This window comes from Oncorhynchus masou, unplaced genomic scaffold (genome assembly GCF_036934945.1).
Source record: "Oncorhynchus masou masou isolate Uvic2021 unplaced genomic scaffold, UVic_Omas_1.1 unplaced_scaffold_1817, whole genome shotgun sequence".
Taxonomy (NCBI): domain Eukaryota; kingdom Metazoa; phylum Chordata; class Actinopteri; order Salmoniformes; family Salmonidae; genus Oncorhynchus; species Oncorhynchus masou.
Genome location: NW_027008333.1, coordinates 67,521 through 92,496, shown reverse-complemented (window position 1 = coordinate 92,496; position 24,976 = coordinate 67,521). Strand labels below are relative to the sequence as shown.

Here is a 24,976-nt window from a genome sequence, read left to right as displayed (position 1 = left end):
AGTCACTACGTCCAGCTACTGAACGTGGCCAACTCATCCACCACAGAAGAAGATGCAGGAAGGAAGAAGATAAAAATGAACAGCTAGACTGCTGTATTATCCCCTGCCTGCCTGTGTTTTGTGCGTGTTGGCTAGTTCATTGCCCCCTCCTTGAGCCTGGCATTACATCTCTGTGAGAGGGTGCTGTGTAGCCATTCCTTACATAGTAATTTATAGCTCTGGTCTGGCACTTCTCCGTGTAGTGAGTGGTTGAGAGAATGCCAAGTGTGTGTGTGTGTTTTAACAAGGCACACCTGTTAATTGAAATGCATTCCAGGTGACTACCTCATGAAGCTGGTTGAGAGAATGCCATGTGTGTGCAAAGCTGTCATCAAGGCAAAGGGTGGCTACTTTGAAGAATCACAAATATAAAATCAACTTTGATTTGTTTAACGCTTTTTTCCCCCTCCCCCATATGGGTTATTTTATAGTTTCGTTTTTTAATTTTACCTTTATTTTACTAGGCAAGTCAGTTAAGAACAAATTCTTATTTTCAATGACGGCCTAGGAACAGTGGGTTAACTGCCTGTTCAGGGGCAGAACGACAGATTTTTCAGCTCGGAATTCGAACTTGCAACCTTTCGGTTACTAGTCCAACGCTCTGACCACTAGGCTACCCTGCCGCCCCAGTGAGGAGGTGTGTCTAAACTTTTGACTTGTACTGTATGTCAGCACTCCAGTTTAACATGATAATGGCCACACTTCGTCTGCTGCACCCCACATCTCTGTACCATCACCCCACATCTCTGTACCATCACCCCACATCTCTGTACCATCACCCCACATCTCTGTACCATCACCCCACATCTCTGTACCATCACCCCACATCCCTGTACCATCACCCCACATCTCTGTACCATCACCCCACATCTCTGTACCATCACCCCACATCTCTGTACCATCACCCCACATCTCTGTACCATCACCCCACATCTCTGTACCATCACCCCACATCCCTGTACCATCACCCCACATCTCTGTACCATCACCCCACATCTCTGTACCATCACCCCACATCTCTGTACCATCACCCCACATCTCTGTACCATCACCCCACATCTCTGTACCATCACCCCACATCTCTGTACCATCACCCCACATCTCTGTACCATCACCCCACATCTCTGTACCATCACCCCACATTCCTATACCATCACCCCACATCCCTGTACCATCACCCCACATCCCTGTACCATCTGTAACCCAAAGCCAAGAGAGCCCCCCCCCCACACACACACACACACACCGTTGTTAACAAGGTCATCTACATGTCATATCAACGTAGCAGGTACTGCTTCCACTGTCATCCCCTCAGGCTCTTGCTGGTTCTTTAAAACAGGGGGAGACGGTGTTAATACTGGCACAGTCTGTTACATGGCTGAACCAGCCTGACCAGTGAACCAGCCTGACCAGCCTGTCCAGTGGACCAGCCTGACCAGCCTGTCCAGTGGACCAGCCTGACCAGTGGACCAGCCTGACCAGCCTGTCCAGTGGACCAGCCTGACCAGTGAAGTAGCCTGACCAGTGGACCAGCCTGACCAGCGAACCAGCCTGACCAGTGAAGTAGCCTGACCAGTGAAGTAGCCTGACCAGTGAAGTAGCCTGACCAGTGAACCAGCCTGACCAGCCTGTCCAGTGAACCAGCCTGACCAGCGAACCAGCCTGACCAGTGAAGCAACCTGACCAGCCTGACCAGTGGACCAGCCTGACCAGTGGACCAGCCTGACCAGTGAACCAGCCTGACCAGCCTGACCAGTGGACCAGCCTGACCAGTGGACCAGCCTGACCAGTGAACCAGCCTGACCAGCCTGACCAGTGGACCAGCCTGACCAGTGAAGCAGCCTGACCAGTGAACCAGACTGACCAGTGAACCAGCCTGACCAGCCTGACCAGTGAACCAGCCTGACCAGCCTGACCAGTGAACCAGCCTGACCAGTGGACCAGCCTGACCAGTGGACCAGCCTGACCAGCCTGACCAGTGAACCAGCCTGACCAGTGGACCAGCCTGACCAGTGGACCAGCCTGACCAGTGGACCAGCCTGACCAGTGGACCAGCCTGACCAGTGGACCAGCCTGACCAGTGGACCAGCCTGACCAGCCTGACCAGTGGACCAGCCTGACCAGTGGACCAGCCTGACCAGTGAACCAGCCTGACCAGTGGAAAACCAGTGGTTTTCGGGTTCTGTGTTGGGTTGGTGCCAGTAATGGCAGACGTCCCCTCTGGATCCACATGGCAGTATGCAGGAGGACGTCTGCATGAAAAACCGTGTGGGGGGCTTGTCACTTTCACAACGGCTGATAATAATGTAGGCTTGGTGGGCATGTAAACAGGTGATGAAGCACAATGACCGTACTGCCATTTTGATTCTTGTCTGCTATGAATCACCATGCAGCACGATGAGTAAAGATCCTCGTGTTGATGTGTCTGGTCTGGCTGTGGTGCAGACTGCACAGAGGGTCCTCTCGTCCCGTCCCCAGTGTGTCTGAGCCAGGGCAGAGATGGAGAGATGAAGGAAGGTAGGCGGGCACCTGAGACCGCTGGAATCGAGGGAGGAGGGAGAGATTAATGACGAGAGGATTGTGTCCTCCTGCTGCTCACACAGTTTTTCCTCTGTGGCTTTTCAGGGACAAGTCCCCTGATTTTTTTTTTTTTTAAGCCCTCAGAAAGAACCGACGATGGAGTTAAATGGAGTCTGATATTTCCAATAATTAAACGTTGCATCTCATCATATTTGCATGTTGAAATATTTTCTGTCACTGTAGCAAACTGGGTTGCTCTCGCGGCTCCCCCTGCAGACCTTTACGAGAGTGTTCAGGCAGACGTTTAACCAGTGATACATTGTAACCAGTGCCTGAACAACCATGGGCCCAGGGCCAGGAAGTGTTTGCGTGCAACAGTATAATCTACCAAACCTGAATGATTTGTAAAAATGACTAGATAGACTAGGAGGGGTAATCCAATTGATGGAAATTGATAGTAAAATATAGTTCCATGCCATTGTTATTTTTATTTTCTTCCTGTAGCTACACCCGTAGTCACCTTTTTTTTATAAAAACAAATGCTTACAAAAAAACAAACAGATTTTGTTATGAAGAACTTGAGGATCACGATCCTCATTCTTCTCACACGCTAACATCTTCATTGATGAAGGGCTTCCCGTTAGGTGACCTGCTGGGTGTGTTGGTGGTGCCAGCTTCCCCGTTAGGTGACCTGCTGGGTGTGTTGGTGGTGCCAGCTTCCCCGTTAGCTGACCTGCTGGGTGTGTTGGTGGTACCAGCTTCCCCGTTAGCTGACCTGCTGGGTGTGTTGGTGGTGCCAGCTTCCCGCTAGGTGACCTGCTGGGTGTGTTGGTGGTGCCAGCTTCCCGCCAGGGGTGACCTGCTGGGTGTGTTGGTGGTGCCAGCTTCCCCGTTAGGTGACCTGCTGGGTGTGTTGGTGGTGCCAGCTTCCCCTGCTAGGTGACCTGCTGGGTGTGTTGGTGGTGCCAGCTTCCCCGTTAGGTGACCTGCTGGGTGTGTTGGTGGTGCCAGCTTCCCGTTAGGTGACCTGCTGGGTGTGTTGGTGGTACCAGCTTCCCCCTGTTAGGTGACCTGCTGGGTGTGTTGGTGGTGCCAGCTTCCCGTTAGGTGACCTGCTGGGTGTGTTGGTGGTACCAGCTTCCCGTTAGGTGACCTGCTGGGTGTGTTGGTGGTGCCAGCTTCCCCCGTTAGGTGACCTGCTGGGTGTGTTGGTGGTGCCAGCTTCCTCGTTAGGTGACCTGCTGGGTGTGTTGGTGGTACCAGCTTCCCGTTAGGTGACCTGCTGGGTGTGTTGGTGGTGCCAGCTTCCCCGTTAGGTGACCTGCTGGGTGTGTTGGTGGTGCCAGCTTCCTGCTAGGTGACCTGCTGGGTGTGTTGGTGGTGCCAGCTTCCCCGCTAGGTGACCTGCTGGGTGTGTTGGTGGTGCCAGCTTCCCCGTTAGGTGACCTGCTGGGTGTGTTGGTGGTACCAGCTTCCCCGTTAGGTGACCTGCTGGGTGTGTTGGTGGTGCCAGCTTCCCGTTAGGTGACCTGCTGGGTGTGTTGGTGGTACCAGCTTCCCCGTTAGGTGACCTGCTGGGTGTGTTGGTGGTGCCAGCTTCCCCTTAGGTGACCTGCTGGGTGTGTTGGTGGTGCCAGCTTCCTCGTTAGGTGACCTGCTGGGTGTGTTGGTGGTACCAGCTTCCCCTGCTAGGGTGACCTGCTGGGTGTGTTGGTGGTTCCAGCTTCCCGTTAGGTGACCTGCTGGGTGTGTTGGTGGTACCAGCTTCCCCGTTAGGTGACCTGCTGGGTGTGTTGGTGGTACCAGCTTCCCCGTTAGGTGACCTGCTGGGTGTGTTGGTGGTACCAGCTTCCCCGTTAGGGTGACCTGCTGGGTGTGTTGGTGGTACCAGCTTCCCGCGGTGGCAGGGTAGCCTAGTGGTTAGAGTGTAGAGGCGGTAGGGTAGCATAGTGGTTAGAGTGTAGGGGCGGCAGGTAGTCTAGTGTGTAGGGGCGGCAGGTAGTCTAGTGGTTAGTGTGTAGGGGCGGCAGGTAGTCTAGTGGTTAGAGCGTAGGGTCGGCAGGGGTAGCCTAGTGGTTGGAGCGTAGGGGCGGCAGGGCAGCCTAGTGGTTGGAGCGTAGGGGCGGCAGGGTAGCCTAGTGGTTGGAGTGTAGGGGCGGCAGGGTAGCCTAGTGGTTGAGCGCAGGGGGCGGCAGGGTAGCCTTGTGGTTAGAGTGTAGGGGCGGCAGGGTAGCCTAGTGGTTGGAGCGTAGGGGCGGCAGGGTAGCCTTGTGGTTAGAGTGTAGGGGCGGCAGGTAGCCTAGTGGTTAGAGTGTAGGGGCGGCAGGTAGTCTAGTGGTTAATGTGTAGGGGCGGCAGGTAGTCTAGTGGTTAGAGCGTAGGGGCGGCAGGGTAGCCTAGTGGTTAGAGCGTAGGGGCGGCAGGTAGCCTAGTGGTTAGAGTGTAGGGGCGGCAGGTAGTCTAGTGGTTAGTGTGTAGGGGCGGCAGGTAGTCTAGTGGTTAATGTGTAGGGGCGGCAGGTAGCCTAGTGGTTAGAGCGTAGGGGGCGGCAGGGTAGCCTAGTGGTTAGAGCGTAGGGGCGGCAGGGTAGCCTAGTGGTTAAAGCGTAGGGGCGGCAGGGTAGCCTAGTGGTTAAAGCGTAGGGGGCGGCAGGGTAGCCTAGTGGTTAGAGCGTTGGACTAGTAACCAGAAGGTTGCAATTTCAAATCCCCGAGCTGACAAGATACAAATCTGTCGTTCTGCCCCTGAACAGGCAGTTAACCCACTGTTCCCAGGCCGTCATTGAAAATAAAAATTTGTTCTTAACTGACTTACCTGGTTAAATAAAGGTAAATTAAAATATAGGTGACCAGCTGGGTGTGTTGGTGGTGTACTGACTGTGGCCAATCCCGTCCTTCATTCCTCTGTTTGCTGAAGCCTGTGTAACACCATGCGTCAAAGATTGCTGGCACTGTGCTGAGTAAATGTTTGACGTTCGACCATAACAGAGTCCCGAAGCCTGTTGTAACTGAGGAAAAGACATTGGTGCTTTATTGCCAAATTTCGCAACCAAACAATAACCCTTCTTCTAATTCTATAATATATTCTTATTATTTTCTATGACCCAGAACAGGGAAGGCATTCTATTTTGAGGGGTTATGGGCTTGAAAGACATTGCCTGGCCTGCACCACACCACATCGCTCCTCCTGTTGTCTGCCAATTCACCCTCCACCACTACCACAATGCATCGCAAATGGTACCCTACTACCTATTTAGTGCACTACTTTCTATGGGACCTGGTCTAAAGTAGTGCACCAAAAAGGGATTCGGGTCCCATTTGGGACCTTGGAGTCCATCTGATGCGGAGGTCTTATTATCCGAGGTCGATCACGGTCAATGTTTCATCTGCTACGTGACGCCTGTGGACGCGCTTCCTCCGCTGAGACGGCAGATTACCATACAGATGCTCACGTAGGATCTGGAAAGAGACTCCAGTGAAGGGAGGTAGTTGGGGGGGGGGGGGCTTTATTGACCTTTTCCTGAGCGAGCGACGATTTTGATTGAAGCCTCTGTTCTAGTGCGTTCTGTTTTTGATCTGGTAAAGTGGTGCTGTACTGTGTTTTGATCTGGTAAAGTGGTGCTGTACTGTTTTTGACCTGGTAAAGTGGTGCTGTACTGTTTTTGACCTGGTAAAGTGGTGCTGTACTGTTTTTGACCTGGTAAAGTGGTGCTGTACTGTTTTTGACCTGGTAAAGTGGTGCTGTACTGTTTTTGATCTGGTAAAGTGGTGCTGTACTGTTTTTGATCTGGTAAAGTGGTGCTGTACTGTGTTTGACCTGGTAAAGTGGTGCTGTACTGTGTTTGACCTGGTAAAGTGGTGCTGTACTGTTTTTGACCTGGTAAAGTGGTGCTGTACTGTTTTTGATCTGGTAAAGTGGTGCTGTACTGTTTTTGACCTGGTAAAGTGGTGCTGTACTGTGTTTGACCTGGTAAAGTGGTGCTGTACTGTGTTTGACCTGGTAAAGTGGTGCTGTACTGTGTTTGACCTGGTAAAGTGGTGCTGTACTGTTTTTGTTACTATGGGCATGTGTGCTGACATGTCACCTGCTTGTCTTCCAGGGTGAAGAGGGACCACCCAGTCTGGAGTACATCCAAGCCAAAGACCTGTTCCCCCCGAAGGAGCTGGTCAGTGAGGACGACAACCTGCAGGTGGGTGGCTGGGAACACACACACACACACACCAGGTAGAGTAGACAAGAAAATGTTCAACCAGATTGGCAACGTAAATGGAAATCATCTAACCTCACCCTCAGAGCAGTGATCCACAGTTACCCCGGGTTACCACTTCACGGAGGGCTTTAGAACTCAGTCAATTAGACTGGGTGTGGATTAGGCTAGGCAGGTGGCCGTGACATGGCCGGGTCTGGCTGGGTGAGAGACGGCTAGCTGCGGTGGCAGTGGGCCACGTCTATGAGCTCATCTGTAATCCTGTTTGAAATTAGAAGACCGCATTGCAGAGTAGCTCCCTGGAGAACTGGAAGCGAGGCTACTATTGTTAAGTTGGTACTGCAGGGAAAGGTGTCTGGGCTCAACACCTAATCAGGAAAGGGGGATACCTAGTCAGTTGTCCAACTGAAATGTGTCTTCCGCATTTAACCCAACCCCTCTGAATCAGAGAGGTGCAGAGGGCTGCCTTAATCGATATCCACGTCTTCAGCGCCCGGGGAACAGGGGTTTAACTGCTTTGCTCAGGTGATTCGATCCAACAACCTTTTGGTTACTGGCCCAATGCTCTAACCACTAGACTACCTGCAGACCAGGGATAGGGTAGAGTAGAGGATCAAATCCAACTTTTATCTAAATCATTTAAAATTGTAAGACACTTTACATTTATAATTTTTTTTTTTTTTTTTTTTATTTAACCATTTTATTAACAAGGCAAGTCAGTTAAGAACAAATTCTTATTTACAATGACGGCCAAACCCGGACAACCGCCCTGTGGGACTCCCAATCACGGCCGGTTGTGATACAGCCTGGATTCGAACCAGGGTGTCTGTAGTGACGCCTCTAGCACTGAGATGCATTTACTTGGTACTCCTTCCACAACAGACAGACATTAGACTTTTAATACTTCCTTCTGCTAAGCAATCTCCAGTCAACCATGTCTGTTTTTCTCCCTAGATGTTTATTTCCTTACAGGGACCTACAGAGGCACTGTTATCAAGTCATTCATGTAATTATTGCTGTCAAGAGACTCCTCCTACTTTTTATTTTTTAAATGTGTGCATAATTTGATTGTTCTCAATTGTTAGGTCAGCCTCAGGGAACCTCGTCCATTCTAGAGTGTTTGAAAAACAAACACATTCTAACATGTTATTGTTCATGTCACAGATGATATATATATAAAAAAAAAATACTTTTTATCCATCAGCATTTTAATGATACTCTCTTGTTTCACCTTGAAATGATATGACCTCTTTGACTAGTCTCTTTAATTTTATTTTATAGAATGCGTAGAATTCAACAATCACTCTTCTTCGATGGTGTCATAGCACGCAGCATGACCGGGTCATCATAAAAAGCACGGTGTTATGTAATTAGAAGTGTTCTCAAGCTGCTCGCTCACTGTAAAAGGGCCAGTTATTTATTCTGTCATTTCTCTGTTAAAGACCGGTCTTTATTCTTTATGTGACTCGGATCTGTCTGGATGCCTAGTCACTTTATCCTGGTTTTATATACATACGGTATCTAACTCAAGTACCTCTGCACATTGATCTGTACTTCCTGTATATAGCTGCACTTTGATCTGTACTTCCTGTATATAGCTCCACATTGATCTGGTACTTCCTGTATATAGCTCCACATTGATCTGGTACTGGTACTCCTGTATATAGCTCCACATTGATCTGGTACTCCCTGTATATAGCTCCACATTGATCTGTACTCCCTGTATATAGCTCCACATTGATCTGGTACTTCCTGTATATAGCTCCACATTGATCTGGTACTTCCTGTATATAGCTCCACATTGATCTGGTACTTCCTGTATATAGCTCCACATTGATCTGGTACTTCCTGTATATTGCTCCACATTGATCTGGTACTCCCTGTATATAGCTCCACATTGATCTGTACTTCCTATATATAGCTCCACATTGATCTGGTACTTCCTGTATATAGCTCCACATTGATCTGTACTTCCTGTATATAGCTCCACATTGATCTGGTACTTCCTGTATATAGCTCCACATTGATCTGTACTTCCTGTATATAGCTCCACGTTGATCTGTACTCCCTGTATATAGCTCCACATTGATCTAGTACTGGTACTTCCTGTATATAGCTCCACGTTGATCTGGTACTTCCTGTATATAGCTCCACATTGATCTGGTACTCCCTGTATATAGCTCCACATTGATCTGGTACTTCCTGTATATAGCTCCACATTGATCTGGTACTTCCTGTATATAGCTGCACATTGATCTGTACTCCCTGTATTTAGCTCCACATTGATCTGGTACTTCCTGTATATAGCTCCACATTGATCTGGTACTTCCTGTATATAGCTCCACGTTGATCTGGTACTGGTACTCCCTGTATATAGCTCCACATTGATCTGGTACTCCCTGTATATAGATCCACATTGATCTGTACTCCCTGTATATAGCTCCACATTGATCTGGTACTCCCTGTATATAGCTCCACATTGATCTGGTACTTCCTGTATATAGCTCCACATTGATCTGTTACTTCCTGTATATAGCTCCACATTGATCTGGTACTCCCTGTATATAGCTCCACATTGATCTGGTACTCCCTGTATATAGCTCCACATTGATCTGGTACTTCCTGTATATAGCTCCACATTGATCTGGTACTTCCTGTATATAGCTCCACATTGATCTGGTACTTCCTGTATATAGCTCCACATTGATCTGGTACTCCCTGTATATAGCTCCACATTGATCTGGTACTCCCTGTATATAGCTCCACATTGATCTGGTACTTCCTGTATATAGCTCCACGTTGATCTGGTACTTCCTGTATATAGCTCCACGTTGATCTGGTACTTCCTGTATATAGCTCCACGTTGATCTGGTACTTCCTGTATATAGCTCCACATTGATCTGGTACTTCCTGTATATAGCTCCACATTGATCTGGTACTTCCTGTATATAGCTCCACATTGATCTGGTACTTCCTGTATATAGCTCCACGTTGATCTGGTACTTCCTGTATATTGCTCCATCCTTGTGTGTGTGTGGTATTTTATGGGGCGGCAGGTAGCCTAGTGGTTAGAGTTTTGGGCCAGTAACCGAAAGGTTGCTGGATCGAATCCCGAGCTGAACGAGGTAAAAATCTGTCGTGCTGCCCCTGAACAAGACAGTTAACCCACTGTTCCAAGGCCGTCATTATAAACAAGACAGTTAACCCACTGTTCCAAGGCCTTCATTATAAACAAGACAGTTAACCCACTGTTCCTAGGCCGTCATTATAAACAAGACAGTTAACCCACTGTTCCAAGGCCATCATTATAAACAAGACAGTTAACCCACTGTTCCAAGGCCGTCATTATAAACAAGACAGTTAACCCACTGTTCCTAGGCCGTCATTATAAACAAGACAGTTAACCCACTGTTCCAAGGCCGTCATTATAAACAAAACAGTTAACCCACTGTTCCAAGGCCGTCATTATAAACAAAACAGTTAACCCACTGTTCCTAGGCCATCATTATAAACAAGAATTTGTTCTTAACTGACTTGCCTAGTTAAATAAAGGTAAAGGTTAGTTACTATTTTTATATTTTAAATTCTGCATCGTTGGGAAAAGCTTTCCGCTGTAAAATCTACTACACTGGTTGTATTTGGCGCATAGGATAAATAAATTGTGATTTTTTTTTTAAGTGTTTCTTCTAGAGGCCTCCCGCCTCGGCCCTGAGCAGAAACAACCCTAGCCACTAGTTACTAGTGGAAATCTGAGAGGATTGGAAAGGCCTCTGCATCCCAATGTTCCCTATTCCCTATGTGGTGCACTACTTTCTATGGGCCCTGGTCAAAACTAGTGCACTACTTTCTATGGGCCCTGGTCAAAACTAGTGCACTACTTTCTATGGGCCCTGGTCAAAACTAGTGCACTACTTTCTATGGGCCCTGGTCAAAACTAGTGCACTACTTTCTATGGGCCCTGGTCAAAACTAGTGCACTACAAAGCTATTTCCTATGTAGTGCACTAGTTTTGACCAGGGCCCATAGAAAGTAATGCACTAGTTCCTAGGTGCCATTTGGGACTTCGCCTATTGTCTGGTTAAAGGAAGTCTCCGGGCTCTCGCCTGTCTTGCTGACTTTGATTCTGTCTTTTGATTGGCTCCTGCATGGCAGCACAAACCTCTTTGTTGGAGCTGCAGCTCGTGAAAATGCATGTTCTCTTGGGGTATGGCATTCCCTTCCAACCTGCTACAATCTACTCGGAGTGATGCACTGTAGCTTCTAATAGACAAGGAGCGCCCAGCTATAGAATGGATTAATACTTTTACTGCTCTGTGGTGCTGAGGGACTGTCTAACTGTCTAACTGCTCTGTGGTGCTGTCTAACTGCTCTGTGGTGCTGTCTAACTGCTCTGTGGTGCTGAGGGACTGTCTAACTGCTCTGTGGGACTGTCTAACTGCTCTGTGGTGCTGTCTAACTGCTCTGTGGTGCTGTCTAACTGCTCTGTGGTGCTGAGGGACTCTCTAACTGCTCTGTGGCGCTGTCTAACTGCTCTGTGGTGCTGTCTAACTGCTCTGTGGTGCTGTCTAACTGCTCTGTGGTGCTGAGGGACTGTCTAACTGCTCTGTGGTGCTGTGGGACTGTCTAACTGCTCTGTGGGACTGTCTAACTGCTCTGTGGTGCTGTCTAACTGCTCTGTGGTGCTGTCTAACTGCTCTGTGGGACTGTCTAACTGCTCTGTGGTGCTGTCTAACTGCTCTGTGGTGCTGAGGGACTCTCTAACTGCTCTGTGGCGCTGTCTAACTGCTCTGTGGTGCTGAGGGACTGTCTAACTGCTCTGTGGTGCTGTCTAACTGCTCTGTGGCGCTGTCTAACTGCTCTGTGGGACTGTCTAACTGCTCTGTGGGACTGTCTAACTGCTCTGTGGGACTGAGGGATGTCTAACTGCTCTGTGGGACTGTCTAACTGCTCTGTGGGACTGTCTAACTGCTCTGTGGGACTGTCTAACTGCTCTGTGGGACTGTCTAACTGCTCTGTGGTGCTGAGGGACTCTCTAACTGCTCTGTGGCGCTGTCTAACTGCTCTGTGGTGCTGAGGGACTGTCTAACTGCCCTGTGGTGCTGAGGGACTGTCTAACTGCTCTGTGGGACTGTCTCACTGCTCTGTGGTGCTGTCTAACTGCTCTGTGGTGCTGAGGGACTGTCTAACTGCTCTGTGCTGCTGAGAGACTGTCTAACTGCTCTGTGGGACTGTCTCACTGCTCTGTGGTGCTGTCTCACTGCTCTGTGGTGCTGTCTCACTGCTCTGTGGTGCTGTCTCACTGCTCTGTGGTGCTGTCTCACTGCTCTGTGGTGCTGTCTCACTGCTCTGTGGTGCTGTCTCACTGCTCTGTGGTGCTGTCTCACTGCTCTGTGGGACTGTCTCACTGCTCTGTGGGACTGTCTCACTGCTCTGTGGGACTGAGGGACGTCTAACTGCTCTGTGGGACTGTCTAACTGCTCTGTGGGACTGTCTAACTGCTCTGTGGTGCCTTCTAACTGCTCTGTGGTGCTGTCTAACTGCTCTGTGGTGCCTTCTAACTGCTCTGTGGGACTGTCTAACTGCTCTGTGGTGCTGTCTAACTGCTCTGTGGGACTGAGGGACTGTCTAACTGCTCTGTGGTGCTGAGGGACTGTCTAACTGCTCTGTGGTGCTGTCTAACTGCTCTGTGGGACTGTCTAACTGCTCTGTGGGACTGTCTAACTGCTCTGTGGTGCTGTCTAACTGCTCTGGGACTGTCTAACTGCTCTGTGGGACTGTCTAACTGCTCTGTGGGACTGTCTAACTGCTCTGTGGGACTGTCTAACTGCTCTGTGGGACTGTCTAACTGTTCTGTGGTGCTGTGGGACTGTCTAACTGCTCTGTGGGACTGTCTAACTGCTCTGTGGGACTGTCTAACTGCTCTGTGGGACTGTCTAACTGCTCTGTGGGACTGTCTAACTGCTCGGTGGTGCTGTGGGACTATCTAACTGCTCTGTGGTGCTGTCTAACTGCTCTGTGGTGCTGTCTAACTGCTCTGTGGTGCTGTCTAACTGCTCTGCGGGACTGAGGGACTGTCTAACTGCTCTGTGGTGCTGTCTAACTGCTCTGTGGGGCTGTCTAACTGCTCTGTGGTGCTGTCTAACTGCTCTGTGGTGCTGTCTAACTGCTCTGTGGGGCTGTCTAACTGCTCTGTGGTGCTGTCTAACTGCTCTGTGGTGCTGTCTAACTGCTCTGTGGTGCTGTCTAACTGCTCTGTGGTGCTGTCTAACTGCTCTGTGGTGCTGTCTAACTGCTCTGTGGTGCTGTCTAACTGCTCTGTGGTGCTGTCTAACTGCTCTGTGGGGCTGTCTAACTGCTCTGTGGGGCTGTCTAACTGCTCTGTCCTGCTGTCTAACTGCTCTGTGGTGCTGTTGGACTGTCTAACTGCTCTGTGGGACTGTCTAACTTCTCTGTGGTGCTGTCTTACTGCTCTGTGGTGCTGTCTTACTGCTCTGTGGGGCTGTCTTACTGCTCTGTGGTGCTGTGGGACTGTCTAACTGCTCTGTGGGACTGTCTAATAGCTCTGTGGGACTGTCTAATAGCTCTGTGGGACTGTCTAATAGCTCTGTGGGACTGTCTAACTGCTCTGTGGGACTGTCTAACTGCTCTGTGGGACTGTCTTAACTGTCATTCCCATGATAGTACCACAGTGCCAACTGATGTCTATAAAGACACAGGCAGACCAGTAGGATTGCCGGCTGTAATTTTCAAACCGATTCTACGGCCCCATTAACTGGGGCTTACTGCAAGCTAATTAGACCCCCCCCCCGTCCGTCCGTCTAGACTCAACGACAGTATTGTCACATTTGGAAAGTATTCAGACCCCTTGACTTTTTCCACCTTTTCTTAACAGCCTTATTCTAAAATGGATTAGTTAAATGAAAAATCCTCATCAATCCACAGATGATATCCCATAATGATGAAATGAAACCAGATTTTAAGAAATGTTTGCAAATGTATTAAAAATATTTAAAAAAAACATTTTATTTACATAATTATTCAGACCGTTTGCTATGACACTCAAAATTGAGCTCAGTTGCATCTTGTTTTCATTGATCACCCTTGAGGTGATGATTGGAGTCCACCTGTGTTAAATTCAATTGATTGGAAATTATTTGGAAAGGCACACACCTGTCTATATTAGATGCCACAGTTGACAGTGCATGTCAGAGCAAAAACCAAGCCATGAGGTCGAAAGAATTGTCCGTAGAGCTCCGAGACAGTAATGTGTCGAAGCACAGATATAGAGAAGGGAACCAAAACATTTCTGCAGCATTGAAGTTCCCAAGAACACAGTGGCCTCCACCATTAAATTAAATGGAAGACGTTTGGAACCACCAAGACTCTTCCTAGAGCTGGCCGCCCGACCAAACTGAGCATTCGGGGGAGAAGGGCCTTGGTCATGGAGATGACCAAGAACCCGATGGTCACTCTGACAGAGTTCCAGAGTTCCTCTGTGGAGATGAGTGACCCTTCCAGAAGGACAACCATCTCTGCAGCACTCCAACATCAGGCCTTCATGGTAGAGTGAACAGACAGAAGCCACTCCTCAGTAAAAGGCACATGAAAGCCAGCTTGATGTTTGCCAAAAGGCACCTAAAGTCTCTCAGACCATGAGAAACGAGATTCTCTGGTCTGATGAAACCAAGATAAAACTATTTTTAAACCTGTCACCATCCTTACAGTGAAGCATGGTGGTGGTGGCATCATCATTTTGTGGGGATGTTTGTCAGGATTGAGGGAAAGATGAACGGAGCAAATGAGAGAGATCCTTGATGAAAACCTGCTCAGGACCTCAGACAGGGCAACGGTTTACCTTCCAACAGGACAACGACCCTAAGCACACAGCCAAGACAACGTAGGAGTGGCTTCGGGACTTGTCTCTGAATTTCCTTGAGTGACCCAGCCAGAGCCCGGACTTGAACCACATCGAACATCTCTGGAGAGACCTGAAAACAGACCTGAAAACCGCTGTGCAGGTCTGCTGAGAAGAATGGGTGAACCTCTCCAAATACAGGTGTGCCAAGCTTGTAGCGTCATACCCAGGAAGACTCAAGGCTGTAATCGATGCCAAAGGTGCTTCAACAAAGAACTGAGTAAAGGGTCTGAATAGTTATGTGATTAAATAAAAATAGATACAAATTCAAAACTTTTTTTTTTGTCATTATGTGGGCGGGGGTGAAGTGGCATCATCTCTCCTTCCTGTGACCCATTTCTCCGATCATTCATTCCATCAGAGGGAAGTGGAGTTTATGAGAATCCTAATAAATAGCCTAGATTATGAAATAACATTTTTTTTTTTTGTTGTTGTTGTTGTTTAAAAAAAAAAAGTCTTTCTCTTCTCCAGTGCAGACATACATAATATCTATCCTGTAGTCCCCAGGCCCAGTCACCTGCTCCTGCTGCTCGGTCGGTTTCTGTACTGTACACTCTAGGCTACAGCTTTCCCAGCCCTGCGTTGGCTAATGATGTTGTCTCAAGTGTACCCTGCTCTTCAGACATCTCCCCTGCGTGCTGAGTATTTTCAAACACTAAAAGTAGGATCTTCTGGGGACGACTCGGCACATTCTGGCTGTAATGAGGCAATGCAGTATTGTGTGTCTCTAGGCAACAACATTACCAGTGTTATGATGCGTGTAAAATAGAATCATTATAATTGAGGTGTTGTAGTCTCTCTCCTAATGAATTCTCACAGCATAACAACAATGTGAAATAGAATCATTATAATTGAGGTGTTGTAGTCTTGAAGTGTTGTAGTCTTGAAGTGTTGTAGTCTCTCTCCTAATGAATTCTCACAGCAACAACAATGAACCACTTTTCGCTCGTCAAGAAGGTCCCGGCACACGCGTCACAAATACTTGAGTTGGGGAAAGATATATTATATATTATGTTGGTTAGAGATGTTCTTCAATTCACCAAACACACACACACACACACTGACACACACACACACACTGAAACATACACACACACACTCTGACACATACACACACACACTCTGAAACATACACACACACACACACACCACACACCACACACACACACACACACACACTCTGAAACACACATTTACATTTACATTTAAGTCATTTGGCAGACGCTCTTATCCAGAGCGACTTACAAATTGGTGAATTCACCTTATGACATCCAGTGGAACAGCCACTTTACAATAGTGCATCTAAATCATTTAAGGGGAGGGGGTGAGAAGGATTACTTTATCCTATCCTAGGTATTCCTTAAAGAGGTGGGGTTTCAGGTGTCTCCGGAAGGTGGTGATTGACTCCGCTGTCCTGGCGTCGTGAGGGAGTTTGTTCCACCATTGGGGGCCAGAGCTGCGAACAGTTTTGACTGGGCTGAGCGGGAACTGTACTTCCTCAGTGGTAGGGAGGCGAGCAGGCCAGAGGTGGATGAACGCAGTGCCCTTGTTTGGGTGTAGGGCCTGATCAGAGCCTGGAGGTACTGCGGTGCCGTTCCCTCACAGCTCCGTAGGCAAGCACCATGGTCTTGTAGCGGATGCGAGCTTCAACTGGAAGCCAGTGGAGAGAGCGGAGGAGCGGGGTGACGTGAGAGAACTTGGGAAGGTTGAACACCAGACGGGCTGGCGTTCTGGATGAGTTGTAGGGGTTTAATGGCACAGGCAGGGAGCCCAGCCAACAGCGAGTTGCAGTAATCCAGACGGGAGATGACAAGTGCCTGGATTAGGACCTGCGCCGCTTCCTGTGTGAGGCAGGGTCGTACTCTGCGGATGTTGTAGAGCATGAACCTACAGGAACGGGCCACCGCCTTGATGTTAGTTGAGAACGACAGGGTGTTGTCCAGGATCACGCCAAGGTTCTTAGCGCTCTGGGAGGAGGACACAATGGAGTTGTCAAGGTGGTGATCCGTCATCCACACTGATATGTCTGCCAGACATGCAGAGATGCGATTCGCCACCTGGTCATCAGAAGGGGGAAAGGAGAAGATTAATTGTGTGTCGTCTGCATAGCAATGATAGGAGAGACCATGTGAGGTTATGACAGAGCCAAGTGACTTGGTGTATAGCGAGAATAGGAGAGGGCCTAGAACAGAGCCCTGGGGGACACCAGTGGTGAGAGCGCGTGGTGAGGAGACAGATTCTTGCCACGCCACCTGGTAGGAGCGACCTGTCAGGTAGGACGCAATCCAAGCGTGGGCCGCGCCGGAGATGCCCAACTCGGAGAGGGTGGAGAGGAGGATCTGATGGTTCACAGTATCGAAGGCAGCCGATAGGTCTAGAAGGATGAGAGCAGAGGAGAGAGAGTTAGCTTTAGCAGTGCGGAGCGCCTCCGTGATACAGAGAAGAGCAGTCTCAGTTGAATGACTAGTCTTGAAACCTGACTGATTTGGATCGAGAAGGTCATTCTGAGAGAGATAGCGGGAGAGCTGGCCAAGGACGGCACGTTCAAGAGTTTTGGAGAGAAAAGAAAGAAGGGATACTGGTCTGTAGTTGTTGACATCGGAGGGATCGAGTGTAGGTTTTTTCAGAAGGGTGCAACTCTCGCTCTCTTGAAGACGGAATGGACGTAGCCAGCGGTCAGGGATGAGTTGATGAGCGAGGTGAGGTAAGGGAGAAGGTCTCCGGAAATGGTCTGGGGAAGAGAGGAGGGGATAGGGTCAAGCGGGCAGGTTGTTGGGCGGCCGGCCGTCACAAGAAGCGAGATTTCATCTGGAGAGAGAGGGGAGAAAGAGGTCAGAGCACAGGGTAGGGCAGTGTGAGCAGAACCAGCGGTGTCGTTTGACTTAGCAAACGAGGATCGGATGTCGTCGACCTTCTTTTCAAAATGGTTGACGAAGTCATCTGCAGAGAGGGAGGAGGGGGGAGGGGGAGGAGGATTCAGGAGGGAGGAGAAGGTGGCAAAGAGCTTCCTAGGGTTAGAGGCAGATGCTTGGAATTTAGAGTGGTAGAAAGTGGCTTTAGCAGCAGAGACAGAGGAGGAAAATGTAGAGAGGAGGGAGTGAAAGGATGCCAGGTCCGCAGGGAGGCGGATTTTCTTCCGTTTCTGCTCGGCTGCCCGGAGCCCTGTTCTGTGAGCTCGCAATGAGTCGTCGAGCCACGGAGCGGGAGGGGAGGACCGAGCCGGCCTGGAGGATAGGGGACATAGAGAGTCAAAGGATGCAGAAAGGGAAGAGAGGAGGGTTGAGGAGGCAGAATCAGGAGATAGGTTGGAGAAGGTATGAGCAGAGGGAAGAGATGATAGGATGGAAGAGGAGAGAGTAAAGCGGGGGGAGAGAGAGCGAAGGTTGGGACAGCGCGATACCATCCGAGTAGGGGCAGTGTGGGAAGTGTTGGATGAGAGCGAGAGGAAAAGGATACAAGGTAGTGGTCGGAGACTTAGAGGGGAGTTGCAATGAGGTTAGTGGAAGAACAGCATCTAGTAAAGATGAGGTCGAGCGTATTGCCTGCCTTGTGAGTAGGGGGGAAGGTGAGAGGGTGAGGTCAAAAGAGGAGAGGAGTGGAAAGAAGGAGGCAGAGAGGAATGAGTCAAAGGTAGACGTGGGGAGGTTAAAGTCGCCCAGGACTGTGAGAGGTGAGCCGTCCTCAGGAAAGGAGCTTATCAAGGCATCAAGCTCATTGATGAACTCTCCGAGGAACCTGGAGGGCGATAAATGATAAGGATGTTAAGCTTGAAAGGGCTGGTAACTGTGACAGCATGGAATTCAAAGGAGGCGATAGACAGATGGGTAAGGGAGAAAGAGAGAATGACCACTTGGGAGAGATGAGGATCCCAGTGCCACCACCCCGCTGACCAGAAGCTCTCGGGGTGTGCGAGAACACGTGGGCGGATGAAGAGAGAGCAGTAGGAGTAGCAGTGTTATCTGTGGTGATCCATGTTTCCGTCAGTGCCAAGAAGTCGAGGGACTGGAGGGAGGCATAGGCTGAGATGAACTCTGCCTTGTTGGCCGCAGATCGGCAGTTCCAGAGGCTACCGGAGACCTGGAACTCCACGTGGGTCGTGCGCGCTGGGACCACCAGATTAGGGTGGCCGCGCCACGCGGGGTGTGGAGCGTTTGTATGGTCTGTGCAGAGAGGAGAGAACAGGGATAGATAGACACATAGTTGACAGGCTACAGAAGAGGCTACGCTAATGCAAAGGAGATTGAAATGACAAGTGGACTACACGTCTCGAATGTTCAGAAAGTTAAGCTTACGTAGCAAGAATCTTATTGACTAAAATGATTGAAATGATACAGTACTGCTGGAGTAGGCTAGCTGGCAGTGGCTGCGTTGTTGACTTTGTAGGCTAGCTGGCAGTGGCTGCGTTGTTGACACTACACTAATCAAGTCGTTCCGTTGAGTGAATAGTTTCTACAGTGCTGCTATTCGGGGGGCTAGCTGGCTAGCTAGCAGTGTTGATTACGTTACGTTACGTTAAAAGAACGACAATAGCTGGCTAGCTAACCTAGAAAATCGCTCTAGACTACACAATTGTCTATGATACAAAGAGAACGGCTATGTAGCTAGCTAGCTACGATCAAACAAATCAAACCGTTGTACTGTAATGAAGTGAAATGAAAATGTGATACTACCTGTGGAGCGAAGCGGAATGTAGACCGGGTTGTTGAAGTTCTATTCGGTAGACGTTGGCTAGCTGTTGGCTAGCTAGCTAGCAGTATCTCCTACGTTAAGGACGACAAATAGCTGGCTAGCTAACCTCGGTAAATTAAGATAATCACTCTAAGTCTGCACTCTAAACTACACAATTATCTTGGATACGAAGACAGCAAAGACAACTATGTAGCTAGGTAACACTACACTAATCAAGTCGTTCAGTTGAGTGTAATAGTTTCTACAGTGCTGGTAATCGGTAGACGGTGGACATTAGCTAGCTGCTGTGCAGATAGCAGTGTAGACTACGTTAGGATCTTTAAAATACGATAATTACGCAATTATCTTTGATACAAAGACGGCTATGTAGCTAGCTAAGGAGAGATTGCTAAGATTAGACAAATCAAACCGTTGTACTATAATGACACACACACACACACACACACACACACACACACACACACACACACACACACACACACACACACACACACACACACACACACACTCTGAAACACACACACTCTGAAACACACACACACACTCTGAAACACACACACACACTCTGAAACACACACACTGAAACACCACACACACACACACACACTCTGAAACATACACACACGCACACATACACACACGCACACACACTCTGAAACACACACACAATGAAACACACACACACACACTGAAACACACACACACACACTGAAACACACACACTGAAACACACACACACACACTGAAACACACACACACACTGAAACACACACACTGAAACACACACACACTGAAACACACACACACACACTGAAACACACACACTGAAACACACACACACTGAAACACACACACACGCACTGAAACACACACACACTGAAAAACACTGAAACACACACACACACACAGTAATAAAGCGTATCCCACTTTGCTTTACAGACCTGATAGTGAACAGAGCTTTGATCCAGCCGGAGAAGATGTGACCTCATGATTCGATGTCATTTTGACGTCACTCTGTAAAACCTCCTCACACCTCACAGATGTTCCTCAGCTGACGCCTGTCTCTGTTTAATAAAAACTCGAACAGAGGCATAATTTGTCACCGGCACTATTAAATCATTCTCAGTAAAATGACTAAATGTTGAATTGAGGGAAAGAGTTCAAGATAATATTTTTTTTTTTTGGGGGGGGGGTAGTAAGACGTGCTTAACAGGTTTCCTGTTTTAGAACAGGGTTTCTCTAACTCTGTCCTGCCCCCCCCCCCACACACACACACACATTTACATTTACATTTAAGTCATTTGGCAGACGCTCTTATCCAGACACACACACTTTTTGACCTATCACTACACAGCTGAAACAAAAATGTTTTGATGATGGGTTGGATATTTGAAACAGGGTCTGGGAAAATCCTGTTTGTAGACGATGTGAGCCGTCAATTTGGAGTTTGGGCACAGTCCACTTCCCTTGTTTAGTGTCCCCCCCCCCCCCCCACACACCCCGATCCCTCTCCACCTGGTTGGGTCTTTAAGCAGCTAAATGGCTGCTTCTGAAGGAAATGAAGAATGTGTTCTATTATATCGTGACGGAAACCAATTATGTTAATGCGTGGTTCTTGTCCCTCCCTCGAGTCTCGATTCGCACCATATCCCCTAAATAGTGCACTACTTTTGACCAGAGCCCTTATTGGGGAATAGGTTACCGTTTAGGATGCATCTCTGGGAATCTGGGCTGAGGGCTGGGTCTAGGGGACTAATACAATGGCCACATAGCTGGAATGTTAATAGAAGGTTTGAGAGCCATCACACACACACACACACACACACACACACACACCCTTCAACTCCCCTGCCATCCTGTTTAGCCTGTCGGCCTGCTCAGTCAGGCTCAAAAACCAACCCGCATGCTATCCTCTCTCACAGAGGTCGTTTTACGCTAGTACGGCTATGTGCTAATTGGGACTGACGCAAACACTCTTTATTTTCCACCAACTGTCCCATGTTCCAACCTCCTAGTACACAGTTCTGGAAGGGTACGCCAGCGAGGGAGCGGCGCAGTGTCTGGCCACTGGGTAGAGGCGCTGCTCAGTGGCTTTCTGTTTGTAGTGAGGTATTACATCCCTAGGGATCTCTCTCACTCCCTCCTCGCTTTCGCTCTCTCTCCCCCTCCCTCGCTCGCTCTCTCTCCCCCTCTCTCGCTCGCTCTCTCTCCCCCTCTCTCGCTCGCTCTCTCTCCCCCTCTCTCGCTCGCTCTCTCTCTCCCCCTCGCTCGCTCTCTCTCTCTCGCGCTCTCTCTCCCGTCTCACGCTCGCTCTCTCTCTCTCTCTCCTGTCTCGCTCTCTCTCCCCTCTCGCGCTCTCTCGCTCTCTCCCTCTCCCTCTCCTATCCATGTGGTCCTCTTTCATATAATCTAGTCATTCTATTTCTATGCTGTTTTTAACCAAAGCAGATCTCCATGGTAACCATTGTCCAGTCAAGCTGTAAGGTTCAGTGAGTGTATATAGCTAAGCAGTGGAGTTTGTGGTCTCTTCAGAAGACTAAATCCATCTTAGATCATAACAAGTCCTCCAGAAACAGCCCTGAAAACACACAGGGCGTGTCATTGAACTGTATTTTAACCTTGTGTTATTCCTGGTGGAGACGAGTGTGTTTCTTTAAGAGATCAGTTGTCCATTGGACTCCATTTTATTTTGTTCTGGTTTGATGTGTGTGTGGCTGTTCACCCCTGACAGAGGTAGACGAGGACGAGAGGGTAGACGAGGACGAGAGGGTAGACGAGGACGAGAGGGTAGACGAGGACGAGAGGGTAGACGAGGACGAGAGGGTAGACGAGGACGAGAGGGTAGACGAGGAGGAGAGGGTAGACGAGGAGGAGAGGGTAGACGAGGAGGAGAGGGTAGACGAGGAGGAGAGGGTAGACGAGGAGGAGAGGGTAGACGAGGAGGAGAGGGTAGACGAGGAGGAGAGGGTAGACGAGGAGGAGAGGGTAGACGAGGAGGAGATGAGGGCAGAGTAGACGAGGACGATAAATATTCCGGTCTAAAGTGGATGTAACACTGCAATGTTTTTAATGATGTGTTGGCGTTTTGTATCCTGATTTTTTTATTTATTTTTTATTTATTTTAATTCTCCTGTTTTTCCTTATCACACCGTTGATCTGGTGTTGTCTGTTTAACGTTGCGTCGTTGTAGTCCTAACCTTTTGTATTGACGTTTGCGTCCCCTCCAGGTGCCGTTCCCAGCTCTTCAGGGGGAAGGGGTGGAGTATCTGGGCCGAGCCGACGATGCCGTCATCGCCATCTCCAACTACAGGCTCCACATCAAGTTCAAGGACTCTGTCATCAATGTAAGACATGATGCGCACACACAGCCTGCTTCCTAATGGCCCCCTCTAGCCTCCTCACCCCCTGGTGCGTGGTCCCACTCCTCACCCCCTGGTCGTGGTCCCTCTCCTCACCCCCTGGTGCGTGGTCCCTCTCCTCACCCCCTGGTGCGTGGTCCCCCTCACCCCCTGGTGCGTGGTCCCTCTCCTCACCCCTGGTGCGTGGTCCCTCTCCTCACCCCCTGGTGCGTGGTCCCCCTCCTCACCCCCTGGTGCGTGGTCCCCCTCCTCACCCCCTGGTGCGTGGTCCCCCTCCTCACCCCCTGGTGCGTGGTCCCCCTCCTCACCCCCTGGTGCGTGGTCCCTCTCCTCACCCCTGGTGCGTGGTCCCTCTCCTCACCCCCTGGTGCGTGGTCCCTCTCCTCACCCCCTGGTGCGTGGTCCCTCTCCTCACCCCCTGGTGCGTGGTCCCCCTCCTCACCCCTGGTGCGTGGTCCCCCTCCTCACCCCCTGGTGCGTGGTCCCCCTCCTCACCCCCTGGTGCGTGGTCCCCCTCCTCACCCCCTGGTGCGTGGTCCCTCTCCTCACCCCCTGGTGCGTGGTCCCTCTCCTCACCCCTGGTGCGTGGTCCCCCTCCTCACCCCCTGGTGATTGGTCCCCCTCCTCACCCCCTGGTGCGTGGTCCCCCTCCTCACCCCCTGGTGCGTGGTCCCCCTCCTCACCCCCTGGTGCGTGGTCCCCCTCCTCACCCCCTGATGCGTGGTCTCCCTCCTCACCCCTGGTGCGTGGTCTCCCTCCTCACCCCTGGTGCGTGGTCTCCCTCCTCACCCCCTGGTGCGTGGTCTCCCTCCTCACCCCCTGGTGCGTGGTCCCACTCCTCACCCCCTGGTGCTTGGTCCCTCTCCTCACCCCCTGGTGCTTGGTCCCCCTCTCAGCCCCTGGTGCTTGGTCCCTCTCCTCACCCCCTGGTGCTTGGTCCCCCTCTAGCCTCCTCACCCCCTGGTGCTTGGTCCCCCTCCTCACCCCCTGGTGCTTGGTCCCCCCTCCTCACCCCCTGGTGCGTGGTCCCCCTCCTCACCCCCTGGTGCGTGGTCCCCCTCCTCACCCCCTGGTGCGTGGTCCCCCTCCTCACCCCCTGGTGCGTGGTCCCCCTCCTCACCCCCTGGTGCGTGGTCCCCCTCCCCTCACCCCTGGTGCGTGGTCCCCCTCCTCACCCCCTGGTGCGTGGTCCCCCTCCTCACCCCCTGGTGCTTGGTCCCTCTCCTCACCCCCTAGTGCTTGGTCCCTCTCCTCACCCCCTGGTGCTTGGTCCCTCTCCTCACCCCTGGTGCTTGGTCCCCCCTCTAGCCTCCTCACCCCTGGTGCTTGGTCTCTCTCCTCACCCCCTGGTGCTTGGTCCCCCTCTCAGCCCCTGGTGCTTGGTCCCTCTCTCACCCCCTGGTGCTTGGTCCCTCTCCTCACCCCCTGGTGCTTGGTCCCCCTCTAGCCTCCTCACCCCCTGGTGCTTGGTCCCCCCTCCTCACCCCTGGTGCTTGGTCCCCCTCCTCACCCCCTGGTGCTTGGTCCCCCTCCTCACCCCCCCTGGTGCGTGGTCCCCCTCCTCACCCCTGGTGCGTGGTCCCCCTCCTCACCCCCTGGTGCGTGGTCCCCCTCCTCACCCCCTGGTGCGTGGTCCCCCTCCTCACCCCCTGGTGCGTGGTCCCCCTCCTCACCCCCTGGTGCGTGGTCCCCCTCCTCACCCCCTGGTGCGTGGTCCCCCTCCTCACCCCCTGGTGCTTGGTCCCTCTCCTCACCCCTAGTGCTTGGTCCCTCTCCTCACCCCCTGGTGCTTGGTCCCTCTCCTCACCCCCTGGTGCTTGGTCCCCCTCTAGCCTCCTCACCCCCTGGTGCTTGGTCCCCCTCCTCACCCCCTGGTGCGTGGTCCCCTCCTCACCCCCTGGTGCGTGGTCCCCCTCCTCACCCCCTGGTGCGTGGTCCCCCTCCTCACCCCCTGGTGCGTGGTCCCCCTCCTCACCCCTGGTGCGTGGTCTCCCTCCTCACCCCCTGGTGCGTGGTCCCCCCCTCACCCCCTGGTGATTGGTCCTCCTCCTCACCCCCTGGTGCTTGGTCCCCCTCCTCGCCCCCTGGTGCGTGGTCCCCCTCCTCACCCCCTGGTGCTTGGTCCCCCTCCTCACCCCCTGGTGCGTGGTCCCCCTCCTCACCCCCTGGTGCGTGGTCCCCCTCCTCACCCCCTGGTGCGTGGTCCCCCTCCTCACCCCCTGGTGCGTGGTCCCCCTCCTCACCCCC

At 51.0% G+C, this 24,976-nt stretch overlaps 1 pseudogene; it reads left to right on the top strand.

Moving 5' to 3' along the window:
- LOC135532325 (myotubularin-related protein 4-like) overlaps positions 1-24,976 on the top strand; it is a 97,869-nt pseudogene that overhangs the window by 14,589 nt on the left and 58,304 nt on the right.